Below are 12,080 nucleotides of genomic sequence, written 5' to 3' on the forward strand. Positions count from 1 at the left end.
CACTCAAGTTTCTCACTGGCTTTGGTGGAACTCAACACAAACAAAGGTCACCTCTTCTCCCATTCAGGTGAAGAACACAGGAATAAGGGGATTGCTTCTCCTTTCCCTTCCAAGGGAATGAATTCCTAAGGGAAAAAAAAGCATTTGTTCTTGGCTATGGAGGATGCAGCTCCTAAAAGAATAAACTTAGACTGAATTTACAACACACACCAGTCATCTAAGTTGAGAAAGGAATTCCTTGAAAATACTTATAGTACAGGAATAGTTGTGTTTTACTGCTGAATTTATAGTTATAATAAAATCAAAATATCAGAAAGTATTTAGTGACTACCTTCTTTTGACTGCTATTTAAACTTTACTGAATGCAAGAAATGACCACATAAAGCCCTGTTAACCAAAACAAGTAGTAGAACTAACACCATGCAGCAGGAAATAATTGCACTCCCAAAAAGGGTTGATAAGGTGGGTTTTTTCATGTTCTTTTTCCTCCTATTTCACTGTGTTCTAAACTCTCTTGCAATGACAGGCATCACAAGAGGAAAGAGAAACTTTCCTTTTTCTAATTGGTCCTCTCATCCTAGAAGCAATTTTCAAAGCGTGGTGAGTTTTGTCAGACAGCATTTTCATGTATTAGACTTTTATCATTTAAGAAGGTCTCAAACATTGTGAGGATCATTATGACATGACAAAGAGTGTTAGGCAAAGCTTTTTATCTTGGTTGCTATTAACTGTCCTTTTATTGCTATATCAATCCACTAAATTATTTCCAAAGCCAGGTGTAAAATAACACATTGGTAGACTGGGTGAAACTGTAATCTGACAGTGGGTAAAAACTGATCTGTTTATAACTTTGGACTTGATGGCTTATCTTGCTGGTGAGGCATTTTCTAAAGCTTTCATTATTGGAGTGACTGGAAGACAAAATGAAAATAAGTAAGAACTTGTCTGGTGTGAATATGACTCCTTGAATATTTTGAAAACCAAACTGCTGCAGGGCAAAAAGGTGGGCCATAAAAGCAGTGCTAAAGAACTTCCAGATATTTTTACTGTAGAAGAGAGACATACCAGAATAATGTGGGAACTAAACAGAGCAAAACTATGATGATGCTGATGGGAGGGAGCCAAAAAGAAGATGGAAGGAGGATAAAGATTCCCCACATGGTTTTAGTAAATTCAGTGAGAAAATCTGGATTTTGAGTTAAAGCCTTCAGCCTTCAACAAACATAATTACAGCTTTTTCATGCTAATACCATGGTCCAACATTCCTTCCCTTTAAGCAGTTGGGCACTTCTATCATTAACTTTAGGCTGAAGCACAATTTATTTTATTAGACATGGTTGATTTCTTTCCCAAAACCTGAATGTTCACAGCAAAAAATAACCAAATGCCATTTATTAACACACTCCAGGAAACATCACCATGCAGAGGGAAAAAAAAAGTCAGGTGCAGTTCTTTAACAAACTGCATTATGCAAAACACTGAATTTATAAACAGGCAAGCACAGCAGCAATTTGAAACAGATGGGTCACTGTTTGCTACAGATGTAAATTGGTATAAACACTTTGCCACATGACACTCTGATCAGAACTCTGCATGAAATGCAAACAAATTTCTCTTGCTGTATTGTTTCATTCTTAAAAAAGACTTTTTTGCAATTATTTTGCAATGTCAGAGAACTTTAGTTCTCTAAAGAAATGACCTGCATAAACTAAAAATACACAACTCTGTTGAAAGCTTCCCTTTCCATGAAGGGAAGAACTTCCAGGACCTTCCATACCCTGCCTGTTGTGTCCAGATCTATGAGATCACGTATCTGCCACCACAATAGTATCAGTACAAGGCCTTCCACACAAGCATGAGTTTGAAGCAGCTTAAACCAGCTGCTACAGCACTAATCATCATCATCATCTCCTGCTGTTGCAGGACTGCCCTGGTCCTACAACTGACATGTGGAGGTACTCACTCATAGCAGTGGTGTGAAGACCTGGTGATATCTGTGAAGGATGCACCATCAGTGCCATGGCTGGAACAAGGGCTTCACTGTGGGACAAGTGCCTCTCTCAATGAGGGACTGACCTCACACTATGGAGCTGGATCTCCAAAAACTATTTCCTTGATCTAAATCTCAGGGTAATGTGATTAGAAGCCCTGAAGTGTGCAAAGCCCAGCTGTTCCTCACAGTGCAGAAAAAGCCCTCTTTAGACTATTTTACAAGCTATTATTTTTTTATCTTTCCCTCATATGCCTCACAGACTACATGTTGCTTTTCATCAAGTGCTTTCCATCAAGCCTACCACCACTTTTATCAGTAAATTTTCAGTAATATCAGTAAATTTCAGTACATATATTATAGTTATTATATATAAACTGTACAGGGTTTTTTGTATTTGATTTTTCTCTTTGACTAGATAGGTTGTCAAATAGCAATAGCTTTAGAAGATCATAGGTAAAACAGTAAAATATGAGACTCATAGGTCCCCAGTTCTTATCAAACTACAGGTTATATCAAGAGAAGCTACACCCCAGCAAGCAGCATCCTGCTGTAGTCATTTGCATCACTTTTTTGCACTCAGGATAAACCAATTTCACAAGAGCTTGTAACAAAATAATATTTCTATGAAAACACCTCACTACTACACAGATGCACACATTACTCTCCTAAAAGTCAAAAACCCAAGATCAAATTTTACTATCCATTAACTCCCAATTATTCCACCAGCTGAAAGAGCATAGCATGAGTAGACAGATTTACTGGGAGATTCAGTAGAAGCATTAAAGGTGTGAAAAAAGTGAGCAATATTTCCACATCAGCATCACTCAGGAGGTATCACTCAAGTTTCATGGACTGCTCCATAGAGGCAAGTATGACAATACTCAGAGACAGAATGATTTTATGGAATTCCTCCAGGAGAAGAGGCTCCTCTCCTACAAAGACAGGTTAGAGATGGACATCTCCGCCCAACTGTCCTACCACAAGCCCCTGAGAACAGAGAGGGGGGCTGGTATCATAGCTGGGTAGATACACAGAAGTCTTCTCTCCCTCGCTCCTCCCAACTAAAACAAATAACTTCCAGAGGCTGGGAATACCCTTAACCTTCCGAAGGACATGGCACTGCAGCAGGGACCTGAAAACACCCTGGCACTCACCCCAGCGGGTGCTCCCATGCCAAGAAGAAATAAGCACAATAAGCATGAGAAAATTATTTTTTTCTTTATCATACATGAACATACAACACTAACAGCAAATATCAGTAAACATCATCTAGATTGCCACGCTCTAACAACTTCCATCCCCAAAAAATGTACTTCTGAGCCATGTTTGCACAAAGGAACAAGGGCATGGGAACGATGATGCATCAGTGAACCTGCATCAGGATGAGCAAACATGGTTAGTTAAAGCAAATTTGAAATACCTTCCATAATACTTGTTTGAATTCCAGGGTAACTGGGATTGTGGGTGAGTTTTTAATGCAAAATGTCAAATTTTGGGTCAGGTTAATGTACAACTGTGGCCTTGGTAAAAATAATACTTCAGTTTTGAATGAGAAGTCTGTATAGTTTCAGCCTAATAACTGATTTGCAGCTCATATATGTGTGTGTATACATATATATACACACATATATATATTACTACTTCAGCTACTGGAAAATTGAAAACATGATTAATTTGAAGGTGTAAAAGGAATGATACCAGGCAGACTACAGCTGGCATCTCAGACCTACTCTTAGAAACCCTTTTCATTTGCAGGTAGGGCTATCAAGATCTGTAGAAGTGAAATGCTTGTACACTGGATTTTGCAGCCTGTCTTCTTCTCACATACCTGCGTGAAACATCCAGTGAGACTCTTAAAAATTTATCTTGTGAGACTGGACTGTTATAAAACTAGGATTTAATAAAATATTCTTAAAATCATTGCTCCTTAAGCATAAATTTTGCTTGGTTTATGGAATAAAGGCAGCACAAATATTCCGAAATATGTAAGTGCACGGTTTTCAGTTCCTAGGCAGTGAAATGCTTGGGGTCATAAAAGACATTTTTGGAAACTGCTAGTGAAGGTTTCCCCAAGAAAACTGTTGTAGCACACTGAGCATCTCGCTCTGCCTGACCAGGGAAGCTTTGAGTATAAAACTGCTACCAGATGGCCATGTTTTACTTTACAAGACTGATTCCAGTAATAAAGAATGTAAATTTTGCCTCCTTATTTCTGCTGATACAAATCCATTAGAAACCCTGACATAAAGAAGAAGCCCATTTCTTGTATCACTTTAAGTGTGACTGCTCAAAATTCGACACAGAGATAAACAAGTGTTATCTGGGCTTCATCTCAATCAGATTTGCTCAAAGAATCAGCAATACTTCAACTCACATTGCTACTCTCCTTTAAATAAAAACATAGGAGATTCACAAAAAGAGAAAGTTTCTATTACACCATTGTATATTGCTCTCCATGAAGAACATATGAACTGCTCCAAGGGTATATAACATGTATAGATAACAAGCACACTGGTTAACTATACATGTCATACTGGTTTTTTAAAATATATGTACTTTAAATGGTAACGTTGCATTTGTATGTGCATTATGACATATGATACACAGAAAAGATATTTTCTTTATTACAATAGTGCTGCCCATCAGTCAAAATTTATTAACTAGTATTTTCTGACAACTCAGTCAGTCGGTTTCAATTATTTATTATTCAGTGTAAAACAGATGCTTTTCACTGTTTTCTGAGATCATATTTTTCCAGTCTTGTCAACTGGAAGACAACTTTGCTGTTCAATTTACATAATGTGTAGGCTCTCCTGAGCCATCAAAATAAGCCAAAGTAGTAGGGAAGCGACTTCCATTAGTATCAACAGCTCCTATTTTTCACTCTGGGTGGCATCCATACGAAAGCCAAAAGTATGCCCAAAGAGTTGAAAAGTAATACCAGAAAGGACAGGGAAAGAAAGGTGAGAGGGCAGAGAGTGTGACAGGAGAAATCTCTGGCTGTCAGCAAAATGGGACAAGAAAATAACTAATACAAGGGGGGTTTCCTTTGGAACACACACAGGGTTCGTGCTCACGGGTACCAGATCCAAACCCTTTCCTAGAGGCAATTTAATTTGGACCACAGGGCAGCTCTGCTGATCAGCAAAGGAACAACATCCCAGATATCAACAGCTCTAAAAAAAAAGACAGTAGCAGCCCCGGCACCAGAAAAAAAAACTAAATAGTTTACAAATCAGTTCGGGAAAGCATTGGGAATGCAATAGCTGAAACAGATGACCCAACCCAAAGAGGACACAGACAGTCATAGAATGGCTTGGGTTCAAAGGGACCTTAAAGATCATCTAGTTCCAGGCCCCCTGACAAGAATCTCTTCAAATCATCACTGACACCCTGCTAAAATTACACTGGTGATCACCAGTGTGTAGGAAAAGTCAAAGAAGAGTGACTTTTCCCACCACTTCTCTGAATGATACGCTGAACCTCCTCATTCTTGCCCAAAATTCTTGTTAAAAGAAACACATTTAGGAACAGAAAAGTCAAGTTAAATCTTTCTGGGAAGAAAAAAAAAATTCTGTTTCTCCAAATTTATCAGGAAATAATTTCTTTACGTAATGATAAAAAGGCAGAGTTATCCATGCTTAAGTGTAAAACAATACCAGACATAAACACATCCTCACCAACAATGAGAGTGTGTTCCACTTGTCTGCACAACTCATTACTGACAATGCCCAGAGAAAATCTCTATAATATTCTGTTTCTCATTTCATGAATATTTACAGCTAATGTGTTCTGAGTCAAGAATAATGTAGTGATTAGAACAGAGCTCAGTAAGAAAATCTGACAATGCAATACCTATAGAGTTTAATGAATTTCTCTCCTACTAGAAGAAAATTATTGATCACTAATTTTTTTTCCAAGCTTTAGATCAATTTTTACATCATTTAGCATAAAATTTCTAGAATTAATTCATGAGAAGGTACAGATAACAAGCTTTGAAGGTAACAAGATATTGATTAGTGAAAATTTCTATGCTAATTTTAGGATTTGATCACAGCTAATTTAATTTGACTAGTTTTGTGGTTTTTTTTTTCTTTTAGATAACTACAAAGTAACTTGAAGATAAAGATTCCCTTTGACAATAACTTCAGAAGACTTCATCAGCAAATAAAATTGGGAAAACTTGTGGATTTTTATAGTAGCTTGTGCACACACCCTTAGGCATGAATACACACATTGGCTGGTTTGCTTAGGAGGGTTCACTTAAGGTATAACGTGCAAAAACTCATCAGTAAAAGATGTAATTTTACTTTGGTCATGTTTAACATTATCTCATGCTGAATTGTTTTGAGTGTTAATCATTTTGTGCCAAATTAATGCAATTTCCACACTTAAACAGGCTGAGCCATGATTTTACACACTGGAGCTTTCCCATGCCTTGGCATTCCCGCCCCATTTCCCAGGACACCACAGTACTGGCCGGGGCGCCTGGACAGGGATTTGTCACAAGCACAATTCCTGATCCAGGGTAATAAGTGTTTGGCAGCCAAATTAAATAAAATCTAGAAACCATCTGTTTTAGAAACTTAAATTATTAATTTTAGGAAGATGTTCTAAAAATGAGGTTATTTTTGGCATAGCATTTATTTGTAAGACATATCACTAGCAATCCAGCATTTTTCATACCAGGCTTATAACTACATTTTCCAGTTATCCATCTGGGCCCTTTTCAATTCAGTGGTTTAATTAAAACTCAATGGTATTATCAATCTGTTGCATTTTTCATTTTGATGGTTATTACATTTACAGTACAGCAGGAGTACAAATTAAAGTAAGATGATAAATTTCATCTAAAAATTTCATTTCTGTATGTTTAGTAACTTTCTTTGTCATAATATTTTCTAGCTCATTCACATTTATAAAACAGTTTTAATGATCTATTTTTTATTATTACAATAAAGGAAAACAGAAAAAAAAACCCTATTTTTCAATAGCTTTACACATCTCACAGGGTATCTCTCATCATTTATTCCATCAGTATGGTCAACAGATGGGCATTACACAGCAAGGTTGGGAAAAGGTCCATGATGGAGTTGATATTAAGAGTTTTCTTTTCACCTCTTGAACGTGTAATTTGGCAGTAAGTAGCTAAGTACATATCTAAGAAAACCAGAGAAAGATGTAGGAAAAAATTAACGGATTCCCCAAAGAAGAGAATGGTGAAATGAACACAGCAATGCAGCAAGTTACAATTAATTTAAATTAATAATAAGGAAGAGCATAGCTGTGCCTTCCAACTACAGTCCTGGAGGACTTCAGCCTCAGGTTGCAGTCTCTATATCTCTGGTTTTGATTTAGGTTTTTACTTACTGGAGATTATTTTAGGTATTTCAGACTTTGATTTAGTGGCACACAGCAAAACCAGTAGACACTCCACGTGCACTTAAAATTTCCAAGTTAATTAGAGTAAGTTTTGTATGATTAAAAGGAGGGGGGAAAGTTGTTTTCAATCAGTAAAGTTCCTAAAAAGTAGAAACAACAGCCTCAGCTACTCTTTTAACTCTCCTTACAGCTACTACAGAAACAGAGACAGGTATAGTTGACCTAGACAACACTGCTGCCCAGATATGCTTCGATCAAGGTCTTCAAAGCTTTGCAGGGCTTACAGCACTTCCAGAAACACAACAGCCAGTTTGTCACCAGTGTTGTCTGTCAAGCAGTTTCTTCTGTCTTCTTTTTATAGCAGTAAACTCCCTGAAGTTCTAATTATAATCAAGACATCCCTGTAAATGTTAAAAATTAAAAAGACACATCAGGTTCCCAGGCCTGTGACCAAAGACATTAAGGAGTCTCATTCCCACCTCCTTTCCCTGGGCTTTGTGTGGCATTCCCAGGACGCCCACCATTTCCTCAGGGAGATGACTCTCCTTTTCATCTCCCAGCTCCAAGTCTTGCAGCAGAGCTCACGCTGTGCTTGAGCTGCCTGTTTGGCTCTGAAAATGAAAGAGCATTTGGAGCAACACTGGTAAGGAGTTACTAAACCAAGTTTTAGAGATGGTTTTGCTGCTTTTGTTAGCAACCCCAGCTCAACAAAAGGGGGGGAAAAATGCCTCTGGGTCACACATTCAGTGCCACTGAATGCTTCAGGCTTTCAAGAAACATTTCAAATACTCCCTACAGAAACAGCAAAACAAGGTTAACTCCAGCAGACATCCAACAAAAGTACAGGAAAGAACTAGTTGTTTTCATTAAAGGCTAAGCAGAACTGTTTGAAGCAATCTTATTTTCTTTAAAAATCAGTGGGAGAAAGGGTATTTAATAGCAGTGGGCATAGCAGAAGTGAATGGAAGTGCAATGCCAGCTCCCTGTAGAAGGTTTGTTAGGGTGCACTGTACAGAAATAAAGGCTGCTACTGGCTTGGGCCATCCAAAAGCAGAGAGGCACACCTGCTCCTTTCCCTTTTCCTCCTCTCTCCTTGTCTCTGGTTCTGAGGAAATAAGGTTTGAGGAAATCCATTTCCCTATTGGTAGAATAACAGAATCATCAAGGTTGGAAAAGACCTTCAAGATCATCAAGTCCAACCACCTACACTACAACCCCTAACCATTAAACCACCTCCTGAAACACCACATCCACCCATTTTTTTAACACCTACAGGGATGGTGCCTCCACCACCTCCCTGGGCAGCCTGTTCCAATGCCTCACCACTCTTTCTGTGAAGAAATTTTTCCTAATATCCAATCTGAACCTCCCCTGGTGCAACTTGACCCCATTTCCTCTTGTCCTGTCACTGGTCACTAGGGAGAAGAGGCCAACACCCACCTCACCACAACCTTCTTTCAGGTACCTGCAGAGGGCAATGAGGTCTCCCCTCAGCCTCCTCTTCTCCAGGCATACACAGCATAATTCCATCCAAAAACAGGAAAAGGAAGACAACAGACCAAAGGATGCAGTTAGCAAAACCAAACATGTTTGCAGGGCCCACTAACAGGCTGATGAAGAATTGAATTGTGGACCTCCTTGCTCTAGGATACTTGGATGCCAGAAATACAAACTGTTTCAAAAAGTTATTTAAACAGATGCTTGGAGAAACATCCATCAGGGCTATTAAGGTTATTATCCTTAAGGTGCAGGCACCATCTCTAGCTCAGGGCTTCCTAAAGCTTCAGGTTGTCAGAAGTAGAAAGGGATGCAAGAAAGTCTCTCTGTTTGCCCTTTTCTTAACCAATTTCCCCAGGAAGACATCATGGCCAGCACTGGGGACAAGGACAGCCTCAGTGGGACTGTGGGGATGCTCACTGCAGCTGCTCTCATCGTCTCTGAAGAACGGGGAAGCCAAGGTTTGCAGAAGGTCAGCAAGAAAGAGACATTAATTCTCATATCATCTTCTGGCTTTGTATCAAAGAAGACATTATTAAGAAGCATTTATCTGATTAATGTTTTCCAGCAATCAACCTGTCCACTGGGACATCATTCGTTAGAACTTGGGTCTGGATTCGTGGTGTTCATCATTTATTTTCTGCAGACCTCACACAAAGTCAGTGGAAATTCCTGCTGACTCAAACATTGGATGAGAGCCAGCGTTTCCACAAGAAGAAGTTGTTGTACAGCTTAAGAGAGGAAAAAACTATGTAACTGGTCAAATGAGATGCCAGATTAGGTGCTGATCTTGGATACTGGAGAGCAAAGAACAACATCATGAACCCTGACAGGCATCAGGAAGAAAAACACAAAGTCAAAGAACAGTTTGCAGCTCAACAAGCAATGTCATCTATAATAGCTTTATGTCTAAGACTTGATGTCTGGCTTTTCCTTTTACTGTCAGCAGAGGGTTCCTTCAGCTAAATAATTATAACAACTCATTTTTTAAAAAAAAGCTTAGGTAACACTCTTCTCAAAAAAACATGAAATACTCATTTTGCAGCTGATCAGTTTTGACATACCTGGCTATCAAAATGTTAAGCCTTCTATGAAATGACTGTAGATAGCTGAGAGGAGCCTCCCAGGGGTATCTCTTCAGTTGACAGAGATGTAGAGATTTAGAATGTACCTAGGTTGTTCTTACCATATCCACCACCCCCAGCCAACACCTACAAGAGACACATCTTACTCCACACACACCCAAGTGTCACTCACTTCACCCAACGAACCTACATTTTACTTTAGAAAAATGCTAAAAAAAAAAGCCAAAATAGAAATTACTATAACATGTACACATAACTGTTACTAGGTCTTATAGTGGGAGCACTAATTAATTATCTTTCTAAACAAGATATCTGAAGGCATGAAAAGGGCTTGGCACTCAACTCACATTAACTTTTGATATGAGTCAGACACCCAATTATCCTTTGTGCTGTTACAAAATCCACCCTCGTCTCTGATTTTTATATTGCCACAAGAGTTGACATCTAATAAAACATCATTAGCTATGCAGTCAAAACAACATAACACTTCAAAAAAATACTGGTAGTCATAGTTAATTGTCTGTAAAATATTTCTTTAAAAACTCAGTAATTTGAATTGATATTTCAGGTATCTCTTCCATGTATTTTGGGATTGAATATTCACTGGGAGAGCATCAGCTACTGGTATTTACATCAGGAAGAGTAAAAGGAAAGTATAACATAGTGCTAAACTATGCTTTACAAGTAGTTCTGACTTAATTGCAAAATTTTAATTAAAAGGACTGAAGTATCTACCGATTTAAAATGTATTTACTCTGTTCTTTAAAAGGATAGTATCTATACTCTTGAAACAACACAAATCAAATAAAGTTTTTTACAAGAAATGTAAATGGTCGCCACAAAGTATTTAAAGGAAAAGCTAGAAAGAAGCCCAGGCTTGTTAAAAAAGATCACAGAAATAAAAAAATGCAAAATTTAAAATTGTTATAGAATCACAGAATGGTTTGTGTTGGAAGGAACCTTTAAGATCATCCAGTTTCAACCCCCCTGCCATGGGCAGGGACACCTCCCACTAGATCAGGTTGCTCCAAGCCCCATCCAACCTGGCCTTGAGCACTTCCAGGGATGGGGCTTCCACAACTTCCCTGGACAACCTGTTCCAGTGTCTCACCACCCTCATAGTGAAGAATTTCTGCCTCTTCAAGTTTTAATCCAATTATAAAAAAATTATGAACAGATTATAACAGATTAGCCTCTAGAATTTATTTCAAAACGTAAAGAGAAAGATATGAAAGATGGTTACCATGAATGCTAAGAATAATACAAGGTTTCAAGAATACCAGGAACTAAAGGCAGCATGCCAACATCATGACTGACTGCCACATGGGTCCTACTGAGGTCTTCATTAGATATCCTCATCCCATCCCTCGTGGACACTGAGTGATCCATTCTTGACCTGAACTGCACCATCTAGTTTTCCCATGCACTTGAAGGACACGCACATGGCCAGCACACACACACACACAAATAAAGCACTTCTCCCTGGATTGCTGCTCATGCTCCAGACCAGGCACACACACAAGTTTCTCACTGGGAAACCCCAGCCAGCCCTGCACCAACTGCTTTTTTTCATGTATTTTTCTCTGCTCTCATTTCTGACATGGTCACTTTACACACTGTCTTGTCAACACACAACATGCAGCATTGGCAAAATATTCTGAGAATTTTGGTCCCGTGCTTCCTATCAGCAGTGCCTCCAAACACAGCAGCATGATGCAGCCTCATGTGGAGGAGAAAAGGAAAAAAATGGTAAATTGGCAACAGTTCCACCATCTATGAAGAAAAAGATCCGGTTTTTTACTATGTCAGAAATACAAACTGATATCGAGTAACATTTTGGCTTGACACTGAATAAGAGACTGGAGATGTGGCCTGTCAGATCATGTCAACTGAACCAAACCAAAGACCAAAAATGTATCACTGAAATCACTGCAGACAAACTGCCTATTTATGCAGAGAAATTCAGCTATGGATATGAATTAATATTTCTTTTTTAAAATGAAAATGGCATACCCTCTCTTAAGATGAGGTATAATAAAGCAAAAACTGCAAGTGTTTTTTCATCTGTTCCTACATCCCTTTTTAAAGGAAAGGCCATTTAGCAAATAACAGAAATGGATGCA

At 38.5% G+C, this 12,080-nt stretch overlaps 1 protein-coding gene across 1 annotated transcript in view; it reads right to left on the bottom strand.

Annotated features, from left to right (window-relative positions):
• THSD7B (thrombospondin type 1 domain containing 7B) overlaps window positions 1–12,080 on the bottom strand; it is a 326,234-nt gene that overhangs the window by 236,007 nt on the left and 78,147 nt on the right. The gene's annotated exons all lie outside the window — the stretch shown is intronic.

The sequence above is a fragment of the Apus apus genome, chromosome 6 (assembly GCF_020740795.1).
Source record: "Apus apus isolate bApuApu2 chromosome 6, bApuApu2.pri.cur, whole genome shotgun sequence".
In the NCBI taxonomy this organism is placed as follows: Eukaryota; Metazoa; Chordata; class Aves; order Apodiformes; family Apodidae; genus Apus; species Apus apus.